This window comes from Esox lucius, chromosome 7 (genome assembly GCF_011004845.1).
Source record: "Esox lucius isolate fEsoLuc1 chromosome 7, fEsoLuc1.pri, whole genome shotgun sequence".
In the NCBI taxonomy this organism is placed as follows: Eukaryota; Metazoa; Chordata; class Actinopteri; order Esociformes; family Esocidae; genus Esox; species Esox lucius.
In genome coordinates this window covers 37,669,141-37,694,089 of record NC_047575.1, presented here as the reverse complement: position 1 = coordinate 37,694,089, position 24,949 = coordinate 37,669,141, and the positions used below count along the sequence as shown (strand labels likewise).

Genomic DNA, 24,949 nt, shown 5'->3' with positions numbered 1-24,949 from the left:
AGAATTATGGACTAAGGAATGTTGTTTAAACTGAATTATGGACTAAGGATTGTTGTTTAAACTGAATTATGGACTAAGGAATGTTGTTTAAACTGAATTATGGACTAAAGAATGTTTAAACTTAATTATGCACTAGGGAATGGTGTGCAAATCACAATGGCTCAATTCAAGGCTGATGGACACAATTGAGGTGACTTGCTCCTTGATCAGCCTTTCAAAGCACTTCATGGAGATCAGTCACACACAGAAACACAGACCAGTCTTTCTGTTTGTCTGTTTCTGTCTGTTTGTCAGTCGGTCTGTCTCCAATGCCAAAAGCTTGGAGACAGGAGCATTTCATATATCTAATGAAAAAACATTTACTCACACACTGAAGACAAACTGGAGTGTGTGTGGGTGTTTGTGTATTAACTTTTTTTCAGTCTCCTCCAGTTTTACATTTTAGGAGGAGATGAGGTCCTGGTCCACACCTGCGGATTACCTGGTTTGGGGGGCCTGTTGCTGCCCCTGTCCTTGTCCACCTGGTCATACTTCTGACCTAGTCTAAAATCAAATAGACTCTGGATTTAGCCCAGAGAAATGTATTTATTATTCCAATTGGACTTTTAATATCTCACCCGGCACAGCCAGAAGAGGACTGGTCACCCCTCTGAGCCTGGGTCCTCTCTAGGTTTCTTCCTAAAATTCGACCTTCTTAGGGAGTTTTTCCTAGCCACTGAAATTCAACACTACTGTTGTTTGCTCCTTGGGGTTTAAGGCCGGGTGTCTCTGAAAAGAACTTTGTGACAACTGCTGTTGTAAAAAGGGCTTTTATAAATACATTTGATTGATTGAGTGTGTGCATGTGTGTGTATGTGTCTGTGTGTGTGCGTGTGGGAGAGACACCCAATGTTCTGAATGCTTTATTTAGTTGTGAACGTGTTAGGAGATGTCTGTCTAAAACCACACACACACACACACACACACACACAAACACGCATACATACACAAACACACATACATACACACACAATAAAATAAAAGGAGACAAAATGTAGGAACACAACTTGACCTCAAAAATAGAAGGGGACTAAATGTAGGAACACAACTTGACCTCAAAAACAGAAGGAGACTAAATGTAGGAACACAACTTGACCTCAAAAATAGAAGGGGACTAAATGTAGGAACACAACTTGACCTCAAAAACAGAAGGAGACTAAATGTAGGAACACAACTTGACCTCAAAAATAGAAGGGGACTAAATGTAGGAACACAACTTGACCTCAAAAACAGAAGGAGACTAAATGTAGGAACACAACTTGACCTCAAAAATAGAAGGAGACTAAATGTAGGAACACAACTTGTCCTTAAAAATCCCACTCAGCACTGAGTCTAAATGTCAGACCAAATGCAAAGTTAAATGTAAAAAAAAATGCTTGATTTGATCCTTTCCATTTTATTTCTATGTTGTGCAGTACTACACGGGTACTGTAGGTACTGTATTACATGTTAAAATTCCAAAGTATCCATCCTCAGAGTCCTTAAAATGACACTACACATTGACAACAACAACCCAAGAAATCTACTCCATCTCGCCTCTACGCAATAAAATGAGTGATATCCTGTAGCTAATCAAGCTGCCATGAAAGCCAACTGCCTTTACGCTTTTACTAAAAAAGATGAGCGTAAAAAGGAATCCGTTTTTTCTATTCATTAACAGTCGTGTGTCTGGCCCCCGAGACAACTTGTGATGCCATCATCCTCTGTTATAAATATATGTGTGTGTGTGTGTGTGTGGTAGAGACTTCCTGTTTATTTCACAGTGTCTGTAGGGCTCTTCCAAATTTGGCAGCATAAATCATTCATGTATTCAACTGCATTGGGGCATTAAAAATGCACTATTTCATCAGAGTGGGAGAGTTTGGAAGACAATGACATCGTCAGTAGAAGCCCAACCCTTAGAGTTCCATAATGACCCGCCTTGTGCCCTTCTGAAAACCACTCCCTCTGTCAGGGACAGTCATTATGACATACTACACTTCTCTTGTTTTCATTGTGATGTGTGTCACGGTCAGGGTTGTTGTTGATAGTTTGTGTACGTGTATTTGTGTGTGTGCGTGTGTGTAATTTAATGGAGTAGGTCATTAAACTTGAGGTTACTCTGAACCCTGTATTTAAATACTGAACACACACACACACACACACACACACAGAGAACCACAGACCACAGCCCATTCCTACAAAATGTGCGTTTCTCTCTCCATACGGATAAAGTTGACTCTATATCTCGTATCTCAGAGGTTTTGGGTGCTTCCCAAGTTCCCCAACACCCATTCTGCACATCCCCCCTTAGTCAGTGATGGATCCTGGTCCATCGCCATCTTAGATCAGGGTCCATCACCATCATAGACCAGGATCCATCACCATCATTGACCAGGGTCCATCACCATCATAGACCAGGATCCATCACCATCATAGACCAGGATCCATCACCATCTTAGACCAGGATCCATCACCATCTTAGACCAGGATCCATCACCATCTTAGACCAGGATCCATCACCATCATTGACCAGGGTCCATCACCATCATAGACCAGGATCCATCACCATCATAGACCAGGATCCATCACCATCATTGACCAGGGTCCATCACCATCATAGACCAGGATCCATCACCATCATAGACCAGGATCCATCACCATCATAGACCAGGATCCATCACCATCTTAGACCAGGATCCATCACCATCATAGACCAGGATCCATCACCATCTTAGACCAGGATCCATCACCATCATAGACCAGGATCCATCACCATCATTGACCAGGGTCCATCACCATCATAGACCAGGATCCATCACCATCTTAGACCAGGATCCATCACCATCTTAGACCAGGATCCATCACCATCTTAGACCAGGATCCATCACCATCATTGACCAGGGTCCATCACCATCATAGACCAGGATCCATCACCATCATAGACCAGGATCCATCACCATCATTGACCAGGGTCCATCACCATCATAGACCAGGATCCATCACCATCATAGACCAGGATCCATCACCATCATAGACCAGGATCCATCACCATCTTAGACCAGGATCCATCACCATCATAGACCAGGATCCATCACCATCTTAGACCAGGATCCATCACCATCATTGACCAGGGTCCATCACCATCTTAGACCAGGACCCATCACCATCATTGACCAGGGTCCATCACCATCTTAGACCAGGATCCATCACCATCATAGACCAGGATCCATCACCATCATTGACCAGGGTCCATCACCATCTTAGACCAGGATCCATCACCATCATAGACCAGGATCCATCACCATCATAGACCAGGATCCATCACCATCTTAGACCAGGATGTATCATTAACTTAGACCAGGGTTCATCACTATCTTAGACCAGGATCCATCACCATCTTAGACCAGGATCAATCACCACCTTAGACCAGGATCCATCACTACGTCCCCCTCCTGAATCTCTCTCTGCTCCTCCCTCCTTCTGAATCTCACCCTTTCCCTCCCCCTCCTGAATCTCTATATCCCCCTCCCTCCTTTTGAATCTCTCCCTCCCTTATCTCCCTCTCCTGAATCTCTCCCCCTCCCTCCATCTGAATCTCTCCCTTCCCCTCTCCCTCCATCTGAATCTCTCCTTTCCCCTCTCCCACATTCTGAATCTCTCCCTTCCCCTCTCCCACATTCTGAATCTCTCCTTTCCCCTCTCCCTCCTTCCTAATCTTCCTGTCCCCCTCTCACTCCTGAATCTCTCCCTCCCCCTCTCCCTCCTTCTGAATCTCTCCCACCGCCTCCCTCCTTCAGAATCTCTCCCTCCCTTGCGCTCTTTAAATGGCTTGGCTATGGCTGGGCTGAGGTTAGCTGGAATACAGTCTCAAATGACACTGTCTATCAAAACACTCATAGACAGAAATAGAGCAAAATGACTTTGGCATGTGTCTTGGGACAATGGTGGTATAACATTGAATGCTGTTCCGATGGAAAGCTAATAACATTAAATTACACAGGGAGGCTGAAACCATTTGGAAAGTTGTGTCTAAAATTAAGCATTGAAAGGGAATGAAGGCAAATACCAACGATTTGTCCAAGTTCAAAAATCCCTTGAAGTAACTGTAGGTCTGTCTCTCTATGCAACCAGCTGCATTGCTCCACTCCAGCCAAAGCACTTTATAGAACTTTGAGAAACATTGATTACCTACATGAAAAACGAAGAAAACACAACGTTGGAGAACCACAATCCATTGTGTTCCATGTCATACATGCCGCATGATTTCAGAGTGAGCTTTTCTGCAATCACTGTCAAAGAAAAGGAAATGACATGTTGTGCCAACAGAAATCACAAGCACAACAGAACTACTGGGGAACGATGTCCACTGTTAACTATAACAGACCAGTCTGGTATCTGTCCATGTCCATCTGAGCTCCAATGTTGAACAGCTCAATCAATCACATTTATTTTATAAAGTCATTTAACAAAGATCCAGCCTGAAGCTCAAGAGTAAGCAAAAACAGGGTTGATGCACAGTGGCAACTCTCTAAAAGTGCCAAAACTAAGGAAGAAACCTAGAGAGGAACCAGGCTCTGGTGGCCAGGGAAGGGTGGCCAGTCCTCTTCTGGGTGTGCCAGGTAAACACTGTAATTGTACAAATTGTATTAATAAATATGCATGTGGGATGTGTCCAGAGTCTATAAAACATAATCCAAGTCAGCAGAATGACCAGAGGAACAAGGACAGGGACAATAGGGGGGGGGGGGGGGGGGTGGTCAGCAGAGTGACAGACGGAATTGTCAGGTATCATCAGCTACTTAATCTGCAACACAACCAGTCAGTCTGGTATCAGTCCATCTGAGCTCAGATCTGCTGCACCAATGCTTACTTTTACATTGATCTTCCTTCTTGAGCCCAGGAAGATGTTCTCAATGTCCTGGCTGGGAAGATGTCCTCAGTGTCCTGGCTGGGAAGATGTTCTCAATGTCCTGGCTGGGGAGATGCTCTTATTGTCCTGGCTGGGAAGATGTCCTCAGTGTCCTGGCTGGGAAGATGTCCTCATTGTCCTGGCTGGGAAGATGTCCTCATTGTCCTAGCTGGGAAGATGTCCTCAGTGTCCTGCTTGGGAAGATGTCCTCAGTGTCCTGGCTGGGAAGATGTCCTCAGTGTCCTGGCTGGGAAGATATCTTCATTGTCCTGGCCAGTAGGACCTTTGTCATTGCAGGGTCTGTGTTCATCTTGCTCAGCAGGTGGGTCAGTGTAGTAGCAGTGTAAATCCACTCCACATTCGCAATCTGACTGCTTTTTGGCTTAGGGAGATAACGACACGTGGTGTGTGTGTGTGTGTGTTAAAGATTAGAGATTTACCCAAAAGGGACAAGCTAGCAGGGCTCAGTATAAAATTGGTCATTTCTGTTTGCAGAGTAGAACGAGGAGATTGAGTAACTCAGGAATGACCCAGCTAACTGCCATCTACACATACACAATCACCCAACATTCACAGAAACATAAAAAATACCAACAAGGAAAAACAATGAATCTAAATGTGTTCATAACATAAAACACATGTGAATAGTTTGACTTTCTGAGCAAAAAGAAGACAAGACTGGATTTTGTTTCTCTGTTCCCAGCCCCACCCTCAGCCCCACACTCAGCCCCTCGCCTCCGCCCTGACCACAGCCTTTCAGCCCCCACCTCAACCTTAGCCACCACATTACTCCCAGCCAAACCAGTAGTTCTAATTCTGTAGACCCTGTATGAGAGCCGAGACCACATCACAGATGGTCTGCAGCTAACAGGATCTGGCTTGAATGGAAACTGTGAAAACCGGTTTAGCTGACAGGACAAGAGGGACTCGTCCATACCGAAACCATCAGCCAGCTGAAACACTAACAGAGGGTGTGCCCACCCCTCTGGGTAAAAAAGTATTGTCCTGAAAAAAATGTAGCAATGCTCACAGTAATAGACAGTGGAAACAAAAAAACGGAGCATCCACAACATCAACAATAGAGCTGTATTTATAATAATTATATTTACCTTATTTATATTCACCAAATAAAACCTATAAATGTGTGTTCTGACGGGTCGGCTCGTCAACAGGGTTTCTTAACCATCAGCTGGGTTGTCCGAGGAAGTTATTTTTAAGGTCACCCATGTTGTTTTCAGGGGGCATAGTGGGTTTAGGGCGGGGTGTTCAGAGTTGTCCCATGGTCCCTCAACATTTACATTTGAGTAATTTAGCTGACACTCTTTTTCAGATCTCCTACCCAGCCTGTGTTAATCACCCTAACCTCCAGCACACAGTGAGAGGACTATGTTCCCCCAGTTCCACCTCACATCCATTGAGAAACACTATGTCCTACCTCTCACTTCCCATCCTCCTCTCCTCAGTTCACCCTCCAGTCTTCACCCACCTCGTCTCTACTCGTCATCCTCCTTTCCTCTCCTCAGTTCACCCACCTGTCTTCACCCACCTCGTCTCCACTCTTTATCCTCCTTTTATATTCTCCTCTTCTCCTGCCAATCATAGCACATTCTCTTTCTGCTCCTTTATCCGCCAAACACAAAACCTCTCCAGTCTGCCCACACACACACACACACGCACATTAATATTCAGTATTAGCCTCCCCCATACACATTAGGTCAAGTGTGTCAAGGGTCACCTGATGGTGTATCTGCCTTTGGTGTGTCTGGATACAGAACTAAACGCATTTTGAACACAGCAGTCTCCAGAGTAGCATGAACGATGTGAGACGGAGGAGTTGGCGTGGTAACCGCTGTCAACTTTGAGCTCAAGCTCCAGACTAAGGGTCACACAAACGTGGTTCACCTTTCAGGCAGAGACATTGGCAGTGTTTTCTCTAGACCTAATCTGCCCCGGAACAGGTTAACTCACAGCCTACTTCACTTCCCCTGAATGAAATCATGCCACAGGCAGTGGGCCGCTTACAAGCCGAGTCGACTCAGCGACAGAAAGACAACATCGTAGTGCAGATGACGCTGGAGCAGCGCAAATGTGAAATTAACTGAACCTAGATAATAAACAGCCTGTCTAAATCAACTCAGAGGATAGTATACGTAGTATACAATACCTCTCCCTTGCAGGGCTCTGGACAGACCATTTCCACCTGTGTCACTAACAGTCCTGTTACAACTACATACAAAAACATTGAGACATCCTTGATTTGCCCCTCAAAAAATATATCTCTTCCAATTAAGAAAACTTCAGTCCGGCATTGGGTTAAATGCATGGAGAGTGATACTCAGTCCAGGACACGAGAAGCCAACCCTGTGTAATGTCTGTAATGTGCATGCTACTAATTGCAAGTGCGTGAAGACCTGAGCAGTAGATCACAGACCAGTAGATCACAGAGCAGCATATCACAGAGCAGTAGATCACATAGCAGCAGATCACACAGAACAGTCAATGACATGGTGCTACCGCTAGGTAAGATATAATGGGCCAATTACCCAAAGCTACGACTGAGAGAGAACGAGTGTGTGGAGGGGGTAATAGAGTGAGAGTCAGTGTGTGTGTGTGTGTGTGTGTGTGTGTTTGTGTGTGTGTGTGTGACAGTGTCACGAAAGGGCAGTAGCAATAAGGCAGAGCTCTGATAAGGATTATCTCCACTTCAGTTCCATTACTACCTCAATCCCACACAGAGGACCTTGGGTTAACACACACAGACACACACACACACACACACACACACACACGCATACAGATACACACATACACACACACTCTGAAATAATTTGCTGACTACTTCTCCAGGTCATCTCGTTCATCCAGTACATACAAATATAAACTATCAGATGTTTTATGCTGGAATGTACTCTGTATTTTTAGCTTTCTTTATTTTTATTATTTTTATTATTTCTTTCACAGTCAAGCTCACCCATCCTCTCTCTCTCTCTCTTTCTCTTTCTCCCTCTCTTTCTCGCTCCCTCAGACACACATGTACAGACACAAACCATGCTGCAGTCCTCCACAAACAGATAGATATTAAACTACACACACCATCACCCCAGGGGAGAAAGGTAGTGTTCTTTAAGATGCGTGTTAAGACCATAAGATAAAGTGTGGTCATGTCCTCTAAGACGTGTGTTATGAGGTCATAATCGGGGTGGTCTGGTGATTGGTAGGTCCATTGTGAGGTCATGACAGGGGTGGTCATGTGACCGTTAGGTCCATTGTGAGGTCATGACAGGGGTGGTCAGCTGATCGTTAGGTCCACTGTGAGGTCATGACAGGGGTGGTCAACTGATCGTTAGGTCCATTGTGAGGTCATGACAGGGGTGGTCAGCTGATTGTTAGGCCCATTGTGAGGTCATGACAGGGGTGGTCAGCTGATTGTTAGGTCCATTGTGAGGTCATGACAGGGGTGATCAGCTGATTGTTAGGTCCATTGTGAGGTCATGACAGGGGTGGTCAGCTGATCGTTAGGTCCATTGTGAGGTCATGACAGGGGTGGTCAGGTGAACCAGTATTTCGGTGTTACTCACAAACCCACGATCCCCCAAAAGCATCAAGGACATGTCTTCATTTACTACCAACTCACCTAGGAGAGAAAGAGGCAGAGTCTGGGTGTTAATACAATAACTAAGTCATATTTCAGTCAAAAACTTCAAGAAACCACACACACACAGACACACACACAGAAAGACACAAACACAGAAAGACACACAGACAGACACACACACACACACACACACACACACACAAACACACACACAGAAAGACAACACAAACACACACAGAAAAACACACACACACACAGACAGACACACACACAAAGACACACACATAAGGACACAGACACACACAGAAAGACACACACAGACACAGACACACACAGAAAGACACACACACACTCACACACAGAAAGACACACACAGACACACTCACACATACAAAGACACACACAGTCACACATAGACACACACACACACACACACAGACAGACACACACACACAGACACACATGCACACACACACATAGACACACACACAGACAGACACAGAGACACACATACACGCACAAACACACAGACACACTGTTGCAGTAGAGCTATCATCACATTAGCCTTTTAGTCAGACAAAAAAAAAATCTGTTTATGCCTAGTGTACACACAAACACTCACACATGCAGACACACAGAGTCATTAGTACATTAGAACACTCCTTTACACATGTCAATAAACCAGCAGCCATTGTCGATCAATTCTACTCTACAAGTGAGTGCTTGGGTGTGTATGTTTGTGTGTATGTGTGAATGCTAGCGTGATCCTTGTACCTAGGTTAATGTGTTGTTTATTTACTGATCTCTGGGTAAGTTTAGAAGTTAAATGAAAGTGGACAGTAAAGTGCTTTAGTGGTTAAGAAATGTGCGGCAATTTGTGGTTAATGTGCTACACTAATGCTAATGTTCTACGCTACTGCTAATTTAAGGCGTGAGGAGAATGACCCATGCTACTACTTAGTGTTAGCACAAGCGCTAATGCAGGGTCTTGCACAATTCAGGAAAAACACACATGCACTCTCTTTGAGTCATTTGTCTCTCTCAAAGAAGATGGAGCGTGTCCGTTACCTTTCACCAAGCTTCGTTACCCCTCCATTTGCACACCCTCTGTATTTCACTCTCTCTGTCCATCTGTCCCTGTCCAATTCTCTCCCTCCATCTTTTCCATCTCTCTCTATCGCTCCCTCTATCTCTGTATCTCACCTTCCATCTCTGATTCTCTCTTACAATCTAGAACCATCTCTTTCTCTCTGTCAGTCTGTCCACCCTCCACTCAGCTTCTGGCACCTGTTCCATCTTCCTACTGGCAAGCCAGGGCCCACACACACACACACACAGACACACACACTACATGTAAGTCCTGCAGTAGTCATCAACCACTGTGTTCAAAATGGTAAACACCAAAGATGTGATAATTAATATTTTTTACCTGCCATTTACTGGATTTATATTTATTACTTTTACATTAAAATTGTGAAAAGATACCACATTAATTTGCAAGGCAACATTTCTCCATCATGCTGCTGCTGTTGCCTGCTCTTCCAGGATACTGGCACGTGTTTGTTCCTGACATCCCATCAAATTTGTATTTGGCTAATCAATGAAAGATGGAGATAAAATAACTGGACTAGAAGTTAACATGAAAAGGACAGGTTATAGCACTGAACAGGTGGGCTTGCTATTTAGCTAATGATCTGAATTGAGATGGAAAGTGAACAGTTAAAATTAATGTATTCTCAATTATCCTAGCTAACGTGAGCTAGCTATTTTAATTGGCTTTTCTGGGCATGATTTATTCAAGAGAGCTGGTATGTAATCAGAAGAGACGATTAATAACAAGCAGCAGGTCAGTTTAGTTAGTGGATATGAGTGCCATTGCTCTCCTCTTCCCCAATCCCCCTATGACCTGACTGAAACGCTGCTTCTTCAGTTAAACAAGATTGGTTTTTATTCTCCCACTAATGCAACCACTTCTGAAATGTCTTAACTTTTTGACATGGATCATGAACAGTTTGAGGTAGTTTTGTGAGAACTTGAGGGAAATCTGTCTGTATGAAACCTGCCATATGAGGGTCATCTGTCTGTATGAAACCTGCCATATGAGGGTAATCTGTCTGTATGAAACCTGCCATATGAGGGTCATCTGTCTGTATGAAACCTGCCATATGAGGGTAATCTGTCTGTATGAAACCTGCCATATGAGGGTCATCTGTCTATAAGAAACCTGCCATATGAGTGCCATCTGTTTGTATGAAACCTGCCATATGAAGGTAACCTGTCTGTATGAAACCTGCCATATGAGGGCAATCTTTCTGTATGAAATCTGCCATATGACTGTCATCTCTCAGTATGAAGCCTGCCATATGAGGGTCATCTGTCTGTATGAAACATGCCAAATGAGTGTCATCTGTCTGTATGAAGCCTGCCATATGAGGGTCATCTGTCTGTATGAAACCTGCCATATGAGGGTCATCTGTCTGAATGAAACCTGCCATATGAGGGTCATCTGTCTGTATGAAACCTGGCATATGAGGGTCATCTGTCTGTATGAAACCTGCCATATGAGGGTCATCTGTCTGTATGAAACCTGCCATATGAGGGTCATCTGTCTGTATGAAACCTGCCATATGAGGGTCATCTGTCTGTATGAAACCTGCCATATGAGTGTCCTTTGTGTCTAGGAAACCAACCATATGAGTGTAATTCAGTGTGATGATGGATACACAGGGACCCAGAATGTTGCTTGGAGAGCTGTGCGGATTTGTCTGTGTCTTTGTGTATGTGCATCTCTGTGTATGCATGTGTCTACACACTGCCCACCTCAACGTGGTCATCCCCAATACCACTAGCCCAGATGATATAAAAAATAATTGCATCCCTAAAACCTTGTTTGATGTTTTCAACAAACAACAAAGAATGACAGCCACAACAAAAGAGCAAGTGTGTGTGTGTGTGCTTTGTGTTCAATCTTTCTGATAATGACACTGAGAGGAACAACGTATTTTCTACACAGTTCAAAGATGAGGGGAGGGGGAGGTGGGAGCTGTCAGCACAGTGGCAGCCGAAATCATCAGGTATCGTCTTGATCTGCAAAACAACCAGGTACTTTCAAGCCAGGAACTCCTCAGGTGTGGGCCAGGACCTCATGTCCTCCTAAGTTTAAAACGGCAGGAGACAGGGACAATTTAGAACATTTCCGGTGACACTGTGGCACTATCTGGGGGAGGCCCCGGACTGGGCCCAACAGGCAGGAAATCAATCCACCCACATTGCCAAGCATCAACCAAAAGGACACCAACCACAACCACCCTGAATAAGAGGCCGAGTATTGCCAGCAGAGAACAGCCCAATTGCACAAGTGTGCAACAGAGAGGCAACAACAAGCCAGTGACTCCACCCCCGAATGGCATTGCAGGGAGGGCTTCCCAGTGGCGCTGAGAGCCCACTTGGCAAGACAGCAAGGGTGGACAGTATCAAGCCTTTCTGGTCAACTTCTCACCCCTGGGCCAGACTACACTTAATCACTACTCCTTACCCCACATCACTACTCCTCACCCCACACCCTTCAACCCAGGGCCCCATACCCCTAACATCACTACTCCTCACCCCACACCCTTCAACCCAGGACCCCATACCCCTAACATCACTACTCCTCACCCCACACCCTTCAACCCAGGGCCCCATACCCCTAACATCACTACTCCTCACCCCACACCCTTCAACCCAGGGCCCCATACCCCTAACATCACTACTCCTCAACCCACACCCTTCAACCCAGGGCCCCATACCCCTAACATCACTACTCCTCACCCCACACCCTTCAACCCAGGGCCCCATACCCCTAACATCACTACTCCTCACCCCACACCCTTCAACCCAGGGCCCCATACCCCTAACATCACTACTCCTCAACCCACACCCTTCAACCCAGGGCCCCATACCCCTAACATCACTACTCCTCAACCCACACCCTTCAACCCAGGGCCCCATACCCCTAACATCACTACTCCTCAACCCACACCCTTCAACCCAGGGCCCCATACCCCTAACATCACTACTCCTCAACCCACACCCTTCAACCCAGGGCCCCATACCCCTAACATCACTACTCCTCACCCCACACCCTTCAACCCAGGGCCCCATACCCCTAACATCATTACTCCTCACCCCACACCCCTCACCTCACCATTTACATATCCACAAGCCCTTCTTCAAGCTGCAAAATCGTCCCAACCCTAAGGAAGTGAATATGATTGAAGTAGTAGGGGCTAATTGGACCCTCAAATGTGTCAGCAACACCTGTCAGCTTCATAGCTGACAAGTTGAATCCCATAAGGCACCACTTTATTTTGTTTGCACAAATTCATACCAGAGAATCAAGCGGCGTGCCTAATTATATGACACATGTATTTGTTCCTCCCTGATGTCAAAACTTGACACATAAAAGACAAAATACATACTAAATGTATTGCTGAACTGTGTCTGACATTTATCTGTGTGAAAATTACTTATTTGAATGTCCTGCTATTATTATGAAAATGTGTAACATGAAATACATAAGTTTTAACCACTCCTTTCTGGAAGACATCATCTGAGTTTTGACCCCTCCCACTCTGGAACACACCATCTGAGTTTTGACCCCTCCCACTCTGGAACACACCATCTGAGTTTTGACCCCTCCCACTCTGGAACACACCGTCTAAGTTTTGACCCCTCCCAATCTGGAACACACCATCTGAGTTTTGACCCCTCCCTCTCTGGAGCACACCGTCTGAGTTTTGTCCCCTCCCTCTCTGGAACACACCATCTGAGTTTTGACCCCTCCCTCTCTGGAACACACCATCTGAGTTTTGACCCCTCCTTCTCTGGAACACACCATCTGGGTTTTGACCCCTCCCTCTCTGGAACACACCATCTGAGTTTTGACCCCTCCCTCTCTGGAACACACCATCTGAGTTTTGACCCCTCCTTCTCTGGAACACACCATCTGGGTTTTGACCCCTCCCTCTCTGGAACACACCATCTGAGTTTTGACCCCTCCCTCTCTGGAACACACCATCTGAGTTGTGACCCCTCTCTATCTTTTTCTTTCACTCTCTTTCCCTCAGTATTGCTCTCCTTTCCCTCTCTTCCATCTCCCATCCCTCTTCCTTGTCTCCAATCCCTCTGTCCTCTCCCTCTTTCCCATCTCTCATCCCTCTGTCCTCTCCCTCTTTCCCATCTCCCATCCCACTGTCCTCTCCCTCTTCCTTGTCTCCAATCACTCTCCTCTCCCTCATCCTTGTCTCCAATCCCTCTCTCCTCTCCCTCTTTCCGTCTCCCATCCCTTTCTCTGCTCCCTCTTCCCCGTCTCCCATCCCTCTCTCCCCTTTCCCGTCTCCCATCTCTCCACCTGTGTGGTAATGAATGAACTACCAGACACACTGCCAGCAGCACAGGTGTGAACCCGACGGCTGTCTGGGCCCATTACATCAGTTACACTGGGCAAGGAGGAAAAGGATGGAGACGGAAACAGACATGTCCAAGTCATTGCATAGTAGTTAAAACACTTAAAACACCTTTCTTTACATGTTTTAATAGTTGAACCGATCATCTGAATCATTCATTTGTTTTGATGTGTTTTAAAGAGGCAGAGGTTACGACTGAAGGGAGAGGTGGCAATCAGGGAGGGGGAAGAGTTATGATGTCACACAGCCAAAAAAGCAGGACGCGGTAACATCGGGTCACCGAAGGAGCTGAGGAGCGGCGCGGGGACACGTCCTGCCCTGACACACGTCCTCCCTGATGACATCCTGGTATTAATCACATCACTTCCTGTAGAGTTGGGGTGACAAAACGGCTGTCTGCCCTCCTCTGACACTCCGTCCTTCAATGGGCAATGCCAAGACTATGCGGGGTGTTTGTGTTTGTGGGTTTTGTGTGTTTGTGTGTGCGTGTGCATGTGTGCGTGTCTATAAGTATTAATCATCACACCATGTGACGGGAATGGAGAAAGGGTGGAAGATGGAGGAGGGAGAGAGTGGGAGGGTGGGGTGAAAGACCAGCAGAGAGGCAGGGAGAGAGAGGAAGAGAGAGAGATGCAGAGTGAGAGATAGCGCTGGGGAGGAAGAGAGAGCGATGCAGAGTGAGAGATAGAGCTGGAGAGGAAGAGAAGTCAGAGAGAACACCCACCCTGTATTCTGACAACACCTAAGGATACCTACTGCTATTTTACCTATGATACCTACTGCTACTCATCCAGATATTTACTAGAATAGGCACCAGATATAAACCAATACCAGCCAAGGTCCAGATATAAACCGATACAGGCCCAGGTCCAGATATAAACCAATACCAGTCCAGGTCCAGATATAAACCAATACCAGTCCAGGTCCAGATATAAACCAATAACGGCCCAGGTCCAGATATAAACCAATACCGGTCGAGGTCCAGATAAAAACCAATACTGGTCCAGGTCCAGATATAAAACGATACCGGTACAGGTCCAGATATAAAATGAAACCGGCCCAGGTCCAGATATAAACCAATACCGGTCCAGGTCCAGATAAAAACCAATACCGGTCCAGGTCCAGATATAAACCAATACCGGTCCAGATATAAAACTATACCGGCCCAGGTCCAGATATAAACCTGAACTGGTACCGGACCATACAGAACATAATGACCAGACAGAAACCACTCCCAACCATACATAGATTTGGTCGATCTGAGGTTGTACATTAGGCAGGCCAATGTACAGGACATCTGACAAAAAACTGCCGCAGCCTCTTTTTGAAAAGATACATTACAGGTCATTATCATCATATTTCATTATTATTATTATTATTATTATTATTATTATTATTATTATCAATGCATGTGATCACCTATGAAAAGCCTGTTAGTCCGCATATTAGGAAACGCCAGACTGGAGAGAACTGTCGCATTTCCGAATTGACACACAATTAATGGTTGACTGAACCCGTTGGCCTTTTTGCATGTAAAAAAAACAGATCTGATATCAGTGCACGCTTCACACAGAGTGCAATGTGTTTTCTCTTTTCTCTAATGTGCAAATCACAAACTCTGATGCAGTCAGTTCCTTAAGATTACTTCACAGTGAGAGAAATCATGTAGCCTGAAAATGGGCCTTTTACAAGATGATTAATTTAACCATGACAGGAGCGTTTGATATGGAGTCCATAACTACATTCTACCTCAGGAAACTTTGTGAACAAACAGGACCAGAAAACATCAGCCAACACATGTAAAACCTGAGCTGTCAGTTAAAGACACCAGAAGGCAATACACAACGCCCTGAATACTATTGCTAGCTGGCCTCTAAGGTAGTCCTGGTCAGTCCCAGCCAGTCTCGGTTAGTCCTGATTAGGCCTGGTCAGTCCATGTTAGTCCTGATCTAAAGAGAGCACTTCTTTATGGTCTAATGATCATATCCAACTCCCTAGGGTAGTCAAGGGGACACTGCTCTGTGTAGGGTGATGTATTTTCTTAAAATTGAGTCCTTACACCCTGTAAGACTAATGCTCAGAACACAGACGATACCTCAACAAATGGCAGGCTGAGGTCATGGACAATACCTCAACATAAGACGGACTGAGGTCACGGATGATACCTCAACATAAGACAGATTGAGGTCACGGATGATACCTCAATATAAGAGAGACCGAGGTCACGGATAATACCTGAACATAAGACTGTTGGAAGGTTCTGGAAGCTGGGTCATCCCCACCCCTACACACCTGCTTCCTACTGAGACCTTGTCTGGGGAGGTATTTACCAGGGAGCAGCTCGGGGTGGACGCCAGAAGAGAACATCTAGAATCAGGCAAGGCTGCACAATGGAATAGGAGGACGAAGGGGAAGAGGAGGACAGCCAGGCGATGGAGGGTGCTGGAAAACCCAAAATTACAACCAAAGGGGAATTTCCCACACCTGTGGCTTTTTAAATTGCAATTAGTGTCTGTGTATAAATAGTCAATGAGTTTGTTAGCTCTCATGTGGATGTACTGAGACGGGCTAGATACTGAGCCATGGGAAGCAGAAAGGAACTGTCAAAAGACCTGCGTAACAAGGTAATGGAACTATATGAAGATGGAGAAGGATATAAAAAACATATCCAAAGCCTTGCAAACGCCAGTCAGTACTGTTCAATCACTTCATAAGAAATGGAAATATTCGGGGACCTCTTGACACCAAGCCAAGATTTCAACCAAAACTGCCAGAAGAATTGTTCGGGATACAAAGCAAACCCACAGGTAACCTCATGAGGTATACAGGCTGCTCTGGAAAAAGATGGTGTGGTTGTTTCAAGGAGCACAATACAATGATATATGAAAAATAATTTGGTGCACGGTCGAGTTGCCAGAAAGAAGCCTTTACTGCACCAATGCCGCAAAAAAGCCTGGTTTAAATATGCCCAACAACACCTTGAAACGCGTCACAGCCTCTGGCACACTGTAATTTGGAGTGATGAGACCAAAATAGAGCTTTACGGTCACAACCATAAGCGTAATGTTTGAAGAGGGGTCAACAAGGCCTATAGTGAACAGAATACCATCCCAACATGATGGTGGCTCACTGATGTTTTGGGGGTGTGTGAGCTCTAAAGGCACAGTGAGTTTTGTGAAAATTTATGGCAAGATGAATGCAGCAAGTTATCAGAAAATACTGGCAGACTATTTGCATTCTTCTGCACGAATGCTGTGCATGGGATGCTCTTGGACTTTCCAGCACGAAAATGACCCTAAGCACAAGGCCAAGTTGACAATCCAGTGGTTACAGCAGAAAAAGGGGAAGGTTCTGGAGTGGCCATCACAGTCTCCTGACCTTAATATCATCGAGCCACTCTGGTGAGAACTCAAACGTGAGACGACCAAAGACTTTGCATGACCTGGATCAGTTCATTTTTTTCTTTGTTGCCATGTTTTGTTTTATGATTGTGTCATTCTGTTATGACCTACAGTAAAATGTGAATACCATAAGAAATAAAAAAACATGTGTTTTGCCTGCTCACTCGTGTTTTCATTACAAATGGTACATATATTATCAATTATCCGAGGGTTTTCATCATTGCAATTGAAATGAGTATGAGAATATAGATGGTTGTTAGTTATAAATTAAGTTCTACACCTGAATGCCTGCCACCAACATGTCGACAACTCTTCACCTTGTAGAAATGCCAGGGGTGGAAGAGAAAGACAACAGAGAGAAGAAAGAAAGAGAGAAAAAAGAGAGAAAGAGAGTTAGAGGGAAGATTGGGATCTCTCAAACTTTGCTGTAGTGATGATTTGATTTGCCACGATGAAGCAATACCACAATCAGCAGAAAACTTCAATCTAACACTCACCATGAAGATAACAAACTAATGTCAAAGCCCTGACAGAGTCTCAAGGGCACATTTCCTGGGCAGTCCAATCCAAACATGTGGTTGGTTTATCCAAAATGGCACCATATTCAAAGTTATGGTAGGAATGTGGTATGATAGTGCTACTGACCTGAGAATCGCATTGCTGATAGAATCATACTGACCTGAGAATTGCATGATGTTGTTAGAATCACACTGACTTGAGAATCACAGTATGTTGTTAGAATAATACTGACCTGAGAATCACATTATGTTGATAGAATAATGCTGACCTAAGAGTCACATTATGTTGTTAGAATATTTTTTTCCTGAGAATCACGTTATGTTGTTAGAATCATATTGTCCTGAGAAGAGAATCATGTTATGTTGTTAGAATAATATTGTCCTGAGAATCATATTATTTTATTAGAATCATATTGTCCTGAGAATCACGTTATGTTGTTAGAATCATATTGTCCTGAGAAGAGAATCACGTTATGTTGTTAGAATAATATTGTCCTGAGAATCACTTTATTTTGTTAGAATCATATTGTCCTGAGAATCACCTTATGTTGTTAGAATAATATTGTCCTGAGAATCACATTATTTTGTTAGAATCATATTGTCATGAGAATCACGTTATGTTGTTAGAATAATATTGTCCTGAGAATCACATTATTTTGTTAGAATCATATTGTCCTGAGAATTACGTAATGTTGTTAGAATCATATTGTCCTGAGAAGAGAATCATGTTATGTTGTTAGAATAATATTGTCCTGAGAATCACATTATTTTGTTAGAATCATATTGTCCTGAGAATCACGTTATGTTGTTAGAATAATATTGTCCTGAGAATCACATTATTTTGTTAGAATCATACTGTCCTGAGAATTACGTAATGTTGTTAGAATCATGCTACCTACGAACCATGCAGACAACTAAACGTTTGCACACAACTAAACATCTATAAATGATTATGATCCAGTCACATTTGTAGACACAAACAAATTTAAAAGATGGAACCTGGTCAGAGCTGACGTAAACGACATCCCCCCCGGGCCACTCAATTCCCACTCCAATTAGAACACCGCCTCAACAAATACCAGGATGATGTCATCACAGCTGACTTCCTCACCATCCCTCCCACCTGGCCAACAGGCATGCCCGTGTGATGTCCATCATCACATCTCAGAGCTCTGCGTCCACTGACCTTGGCAACGCTAACTGTGACCCATACCTGTATTAGGGGTGTCAGGGTAATTCCCCTCATAACCCAACACTCACTTAATGAAGTCAAGGACACGGTTACAGAGGGAGGTGTTCAGGCTCCTGACATTAGCACTTTAGAGATGGAGGTGGGATTTTATTTGTTTCTGTTCATGTCTGTATGTGTGTGTGTGTGTGTGTGTGTGAGTGTGTGGGAGTGTGCGTGCGCTTATGCATGTTGGGGGGTTTGCTTGATGCTGCTTGTAGTAATGAGTGATCAGTAGGTTACTGGTGTTACACACACACACACGCCCACACGCACACACACACACACACACATATGAACACATACGCATTTTCTCTCAAAAGCCCTTTTTTTTCCTGACCGTGATGTGGTAATATAACTAGAAGATAGCTGCAAAACAAACAGACTGAAAAATGATCAAATTGTATGGTCTATATATTAGCTCTCACCTGCAGATATCAATAAAATACTACAGAGATGTTATCTTTCCTGGGGATACCAATATCTCTGAAATGCTCTTTCTCTCTTAAAACATGGAATAAACAATATTACATCACATCAACTGCTTTCCAACTGTTACTCTCCCATAGACAACGACCTCCAGAATGATTGTACTACTTGGTAAATATGAGATTAATATTGTCCCACTTGGTAAAGATGAAAATAATGTGCTGTAGTCTGACGAAGTCGGACACACAGGCCTCCAGGCTACAGGGGTTTGACCTTCAGATCAACTGTCTTTGCCCTTTCTTTCTCCTGTCTCCCTGGCTTCTCCTTCCTACCGTCGAGTCAATAAAAATAATAAAACTCCACAAAAAATATCGAAGATCAGCTTGATCTTAAACAGAAAATATGAGAGAAAACGAACCTACGAAAAAACAAATTCTGACAGTTTTTTCTTCAAAAACCTACCACAAGATGATTGGCACCCCTGGATTTAGCACCTTCTTGGCAACATAACTGCACTGATTCTTCCCATATAACTTTTTTCGAGGTGGGAGAACAAATCAGCGGGGATCTGATACCATTTGTATATTGAAGAATCTCTTCAGATCCTTGAAAGTCCTTTGTCCTTGCTTGTTGACTCACCTCCTAAACTCACTACACAGATTGGAAAAATTACAATAACATTCACAGGATAGATAGATACATAAATACAGAAGATTAGATAGATAGACACTATGTATATATAAATTACATTGCTGCGGTAAAACTATATTTCTTTATTTAATTACTCTGTCATGTTGGCCACAAATGTGTAGAAACATAAGGAAGCTCCAGATCATTGGTTTGACAGACAGCAACAGGAATGCCATTTATTTTTATTTCTATGGGTGTTTATCTTCAAACCAGGCCCCAGAGCGCACAACATAGTGAGCAGTGCCATTCCGGCCTAAGTGAATTTAGCAGATGCTAAATCCCAGGTCAAAGAGATGCTTAGTCAGTTACCATGGTAACATCATGTTGAGAGACATGACTTGCGGAGTGCTACTATTACTGGTAATGGTCCTACCATCACGTACACACACACACACACACACACACACACACAGACATCTGGTCTGATTCTATAAGATCATCATTGAAGGTTCATGGGGATAACTGGTTTAACCACCTGAGGATGAGAGAAGTGATAATACTTCTACACGACACGTGTGTTTATTGTCCACTTCTACACAACACGTGTGTTTGTTGTCCACTTCTACACAACACCTGTGTTTATTGTCCACTTCTACACAACACGTGTGTTTATTGTCCACTTCTACACAACACATGTGTTTATTGTCCACTTCTACACAACACGTGTGTTTATTGTCCACTTCTACACAACATGTGTGTTTATTGTCCACTTCTACACAACATGTGTGTTTATTGTCCATTTCTACACAACACGTGTGTTTATTGTCCACTTCTACACAACACGTGTGTTTATTGTCCACTTCTACACAACACGTGTGTTTATTGTCCATTTCTACACAACACTTATGTTTATTGTCCACTTCTACACAACACGTGTGTTTATTGTCCATTTCTACACAACACTTATGTTTATTGTCCACTTCTACACATCAGGTGTGTTTATTGTCCATTTCTACACAACACGTGTGTTTATTGTCCACTTCTACACAACACTTATGTTTATTGTCCACTTCTACAAAACACTTGTGTTTATTGTCCACTTCTACAAAACACATGTGTTTATTGTCCACTTCTACACAACACGTGTGTTTATTGTCCACTTCTACACATCAGGTGTGTTTATTGTCCACTTCTACACATCAGGTGTGTTTATTGTCCACTTCTACACAACACGTGTGTTTATTGTCCACTTCTACACAACACGTGTGTTTATTGTCCACTTCTACACAACACGTGTGTTTATTGTCCACTTCTACACATCAGGTGTGTTTATTGTCCACTTCTACACAACACGTGTGTTTATTGTCCACTTCTACACATCAGGTGTGTTTATTGTCCACTTCTACACAACACGCGTGTTTATTGTCCACTTCTACACATCAGGTGTGTTTATTGTCCATTTCTACACAACACGTGTGTTTATTGTCCATTTCTACACAACACGTGTGTTTATTGTCCACTTCTACACAACATGTGTGTTTATTGTCCACTTCTACACAACACGTGTGTTTATTGTCCACTTCTACACATCAGGTGTGTTTATTGTCCATTTCTACACAACACGTGTGTTTATTGTCCACTTCTACACAACACTTATGTTTATTGTCCACTTCTACAAAACACTTGTGTTTATTGTCCACTTCTACAAAACACATGTGTTTATTGTCCACTTCTACACAACACGTGTGTTTATTGTCCACTTCTACACATCAGGTGTGTTTATTGTCCACTTCTACACATCAGGTGTGTTTATTGTCCACTTCTACACAACACGTGTGTTTATTGTCCACTTCTACACAACACGTGTGTTTATTGTCCACTTCTACACAACACGTGTGTTTATTGTCCACTTCTACACATCAGGTGTGTTTATTGTCCACTTCTACACATCAGGTGTGTTTATTGTCCACTTCTACACATCACGTGTGTTTATTGTCCACTTCTACACAACACGTGTGTTTATTGTCCACTTCTACACATCAGGTGTGTTTATTGTCCACTTCTACACAACATGCGTGTTTATTGTCCACTTCTACACATCAGGTGTGTTTATTGTCCACTTCTACACATTATGTGTGTTTACTGTCCAGTTCTACACATCATGTGTGTTTATTGTCCACTTCTATTGAACTCATTTTGGAGATAGCAGCTTTACCACCCACTTGGTAAATGTTATACAAATGTGGATCTGGTGTGAACTGCTTAGCAAGAGCCTCTATCTCCCCATTAATACTGTGTCCATCACTAAATCCCTAACTACGATATGACTTATAGACTAAATCACATTCTAACTTATTTTTGTCATTAATTGGAAAAAGTTAGCAAACAACAAATGAAACTTGCACAGGTCTGGTCTTAATATAAGTATATCCCCCACTCTTTTTCCCTCTGTTTGATACCCCCCTCACTGGAACATTCCTAAACATCACCTTTCCAGAGACAACAGAGAGAAACAGTTAAAACACCCTGACTGCAGCAAGACTAGTAATTAGGGCTGAATGATTTGGGAAAAACTACTGAATCGCAATGTTTTGCCAAATACAGCAATTCCAATTATGATTTGTGATTTACAAACACTTGGGTGTAAACAGCGTAGATAATTTCACTTAAAAAATGAGATCACAGAAATCACTGCCTACATAATGTGCTATTAAACTGAATGAAAAAACTCTGTAAAGTTAAGTGCTTTTGAAACATTTAACACTTATTACCGATTTGCAGGTACAGCCTGTGTCAACACATTCAAGTATATGATCCTGTAATGGAATGCAGTTTGCTACATTTGCACTTTTGCCAGTAGCTAGTAAGGCAAACTTTCTTGAGCCTTGAGGGACATTTTCTCCCATATTATACTATGTCTGTTTGTAAGCACCAAAATTGAAGCTGAAACACTAAATAGGCATGCTGTTGGTATGGGACATTATCTCGGTGCATCTCATAAACCAGACGAGTTACAAATCAGTAAGACCAGCACAACATCCTGACTAAACGGAACAGTACCAGCCCAGTCAGACCAGAAAAACATCCTGACTAAAGAGACCAGTTACAGACCAATCAGATCAGAAACAAATCCTGACTAAAGAGACCAGTTACAAACCAGTCAGACCAGCGCAACATCCTGACCTAAGAGACCAGTTACAGACCAGTCAGATCAGAAACAAATCCTGACTAAAGAGACCAGTTACAGACCAGTCAGACCAGCGCAACATCCTGACTAGAGAGAATAGTTACAAACCAGTCAGACCAGCACAGCATTAGGACTAAAGAGACCAGTTACAAAGCAGTCAGACCAGCACCATATCCTGACTAGAGAGACAAGTTACAAACCAGTCAGGCCAGCACAACATCATGGCTAAAGAGACCAGTTACAAAGCAGTCAGGCCAGCACAACATCATGGCTAAAGAGACCAGTTACAAAGCAGTCAGACCATCACCACATCATGACTAAAGAGACCAGTTCCAAATTAGTCAGACAAGCACAACATCCTGCCTATAGAGGTCACTTTTTTTGTTTTGTTACAACCCTAGGGGTTTACAAATGGAATATGGTTAAAATTGTGAAGTGTTAGTTGGACTCCCTTACACAATGGTACAGGTCCAGAACTTATTCTCAAACCAAACAGTAATGTTCTTTATTTCCGTCTTTCCCTTACCTCTTACTATCTATTCTGTTGAACATGGAGACGTATGAAGAATGTACTGGATTGTCACACGCTTCAGGACTGCTGATATAGAACCAGGTTTGCCTGAATACTATATAATGATAAACAAAATGATATGGACTAGAAGGCCCTAATCTTAGGTCAGTACTCTTAAGATACCTGATATAGATATACATTTCACTGATGATGATTCCTGTGCCAAAGTCATGCACACAAACCAAAGTATATAACTTGGTTAGATATTCACAAAGCATTGGTTCATAAATAAGACATAGGCACATAGTGACATTGAGCCTTCCAAGTCTGTCAACCCCTGGAATTTGGAATTAGCTGAACAATTGACCATCCAAAACCCTGTATGAACTTTTCAAAATCCATAACCCTATTTTAACCTTCAATAATCCATAACCCCATTTTAACCTTCAACCATCAATAATTCCCATTTAAAAACTCAACCATCAATAACCCCCATTTAAAATATCAACCATCAATAACCCCCATTTTAATCTTCAACCATCAATAACCCCATTTAAAATTTTAACCATCAATAACCCCCATTTAAAAATCCAACCATCAATAACCCCCATTTAAAATTTCAACCATCAATAACCCCCATTTTAACCTTCAACCATCAATAACCCCATTTTAAAACTTCAACCATCAATAACCCCCATTTTAACCTTCAACCATCAATAACCCCCATTAAAAACTTCAACCATCAATAATCCTCATTTAAAAATTCAACCATCAATAACCCCCATTTATAATTTCAACCATCAATAACCCCCATTTTAACCTTCAACCATCAATAACCCCTATTTAAAACTTCAACCATCAATAACCCCCATTTTAACCTTCAACCATCAATAACCCCCATTTTAACCTTCAACCATCAATAACCCCATTTAAAATTTTAACCATCAATAACCCCCATTAAAAACTTCAACCATCAATAACCCCCATTTAAAAATGCAACCATCAATAACCCCCATTTAAAATTTCAACCATCAATAACCCCCATTTTAACCTTCAACCATCAATAACCCCAT

At 43.2% G+C, this 24,949-nt stretch overlaps 1 protein-coding gene across 4 annotated transcripts in view; it reads right to left on the bottom strand.

Annotated features, from left to right (window-relative positions):
- Nucleotides 1–24,949, bottom strand: part of cadm2a (cell adhesion molecule 2a) — a 403,005-nt gene that overhangs the window by 270,418 nt on the left and 107,638 nt on the right. The window lies entirely within an intron of this gene.